Source organism: Nannospalax galili, unplaced genomic scaffold, assembly GCF_000622305.1.
Source record: "Nannospalax galili isolate Female #2095 unplaced genomic scaffold, S.galili_v1.0 scaffold891, whole genome shotgun sequence".
Classification (NCBI taxonomy): domain Eukaryota; kingdom Metazoa; phylum Chordata; class Mammalia; order Rodentia; family Spalacidae; genus Nannospalax; species Nannospalax galili.
The window spans coordinates 2,583,997-2,586,810 of NW_008330576.1; positions in this window are offsets into that span (position 1 = coordinate 2,583,997).

The window sequence follows — 2,814 nt, forward strand, 5'->3', positions numbered from 1 at the left end:
AACTGGACTTTGAATCTCCATTGTTTGCAAAATAAATCCAAACTATTTGAAGGACATCCCTTCCTGTGCCTTGGCCCATCTTTCAGTAGACTTGAGACTTCTATTTATATGAATACATGTAATTGAATGAATTCTGGAATTCCCAAATTCATATATTGAAATATAAAATATTGTTAGAAATAGAGTCTTTAAAGGAGTTAAGTTAAAATGAAGCCATTGAAGGTGAGTCCAAATAAGGTGCTATTAGAAAAGGAAATAAGGATGCAGGCCAGTTCAGAGAGATCACGTCAAGACACAAGAACATATTCCTTTGTAAGCCAAGAGGATTTTACTAATAAATTAGCCTTCTACCAACTTAATCATGAACTTTTAAACCTTTAGAATTCTCAAAAATGTACTGACATTGTTAAAGCCGTCCAATCCGTGACCATTTGTTATGGCACACGGGTGCCTCCCACGGTTAGACGATAGAGTGTCTTCCCCCAAATCTGTATCTGGAAATCTTCTATCTATCTCAAGGTGATGATATTAGAGGTGAGGCTTTTCAGAGACTAGATTTTGACAGTAGAATTTTGGTAGAATGACTGTTCTTATTTTTCAAAAAGGACTGTGATGAGGCTGGAAAGATGGCTCAGTCATTAAGAGTGCTGGTTGCTTTGCAGAGGACTCCCAGCACCCATATGGCAGCTAACAACCATCTCTAACTCCAGTTCCATGGGACCCGGCACATTTTTCTGACCACTATGGGCATTGCATGACAAAGTGCACTCACACACATGCAGGCAATACACTCATACACATAAATAATAACAGTAACTTAAAAAGGCCTGTGGCTCCTTTCCTTTTATGCAAATAAGTGAGGTGCTGTGTATGAGCCAGAAATCATCTTCACAACAGTGGTCTGCTGGAGCTTTGATCTCAGACTTCCCAACAAAAGAACTGAGAAATAAATTTCTACAGTTTAAAGCCATTTAGCTTATGGCCTTTTGTTCGTAACCTGAGTGGGCTAAGGCACTCTATAACAACATTCGTTACCCATTCTCAGCCTCCTTCCTCGGTGCTTTTCTGTACGTTGTGTTCCTCTGAAATGCTCCTCACTCCTCAGGACTTAACTGGGCTTCATCTGAAAAATTCACATTTGTCTTCTCAAGGTTATTTCTATCTTCCTCTTACCATGCTTTAATTGTCTTGTTAAAATGACTTCAACTTAATTTGGAGATTAAATTCAAATTTTTTATATGAATGTCTATATTTACAACAAATTCAGAACTAGAAATGACAGTTTCCTCGGTTTTTGTTTCTATTCAAGAGCGCCATCTCATAGTATTCTACTTAATTTATCTCAGAAATTAGTGTTCTTTTACTAGCTGGTATTCAAGTTGAATTTAATTGTAGCTATTCACCTGTAGATCTACTAATGTCACATAAGAGGGAGAAATCAAAGTAGCAAGGCTTTCTCACAATTGCGCAATGTGAACTAACAATTCTCCTGGGTTTCACAAAAGGATACGACATGGAATTCCGGCACAAAGAAAACATATATTGTACTGATTGGGCTAATTCAGCTTCAAATGTTAATAATCCACTACTCGCTTCAATACAATGTAATAACATAGCAACAACTAATTTAGGGAAGGGCTTGGCAAATTTGTTCAAACTTATCTGGCTAAGAACATCAAGTTCTAAGCTGCTATAAACGACCCTATGAACTCACATGATAAAAGACACTGAATGGGCCCCTCGAAATTACGAAGATGACACTTTACTGTTATTCACTCATCTCTCCCCTTTCCATCCAGTAGAGAAAGACTGACACTGGCAACAGCAGCAACAGCAATGGGAAACCTCTGCTAGGAATGGCAGACAGATGCTGAAATAGCTCTGCATCCGGTTGATGTCTTTGAGCATCAGGACCCGCCTTGGTCTTCCTGACTCTGGGTTCCTTCTTACATGAGAAAAATAAAGGTCGTTTAAGCCTGCAGTAATTGGACTCTATTTTTTTCTGTCTGTATTCTGGCCTAACAGGTAAGAAAATCCATACTTGTAAACATGGGAACACAACTATATTATTTTTCTATAGCTGATATGGCTATAAACTTAGCTGCTTAAAGCAAACACAAATTTATTATTCAGCAGCTTTTAAGGTCAGAAGTAGGATACAAATCTCGTAAGACCAAAATGCAGGTGGTTGCAGGATTGTACTTCTTTCTGAAGTCCCTGCATAACCCCTTGCATACTCATTGGCTCGTGGCCTTCTGCCATCTCCAAAACCACTCATCTATACAGCATCCCTCCCTCACTCCAAAAGGAAAAAACACTGCTTCTAAGGACTTCTGTGATTAGTCTGAGTGGAGGTACTCTCCTTAGATCCTTTCATCACACATGCAAAGACCCTTTAGCCATCTGAGCGAACACTGTCACGAGTTGTCAACATTTGGACATAAACTTCTTTGGGTGACTGTTATTCTATCTGACATCTACCACAAGAGAACTTTGAGTTGTGAGGTACAAAACCTTGATTCCAGGTATAAGAATCTTTCACAGTGCTATGAAAGTATTGGAAGGCACTGAAAAATACCTATTTTACCCGATATGGAATGTATGATATAAATTTCATACATGCATATTCACAAATTTCCATGTTAAAGCAATTCTAATCTGTCAGCGTTGCTATACCTACTCGGGATTCATAATGAGGCTGAACTTCTCTGAAATTGGGGAAGATAAAAATTGAGTTAAAGAGAAATAATGAAAACTTTCTGCATACATGGATGTTTGCAGTTTTTCAGCAGGATAGATTATAAAGGTAGAAAT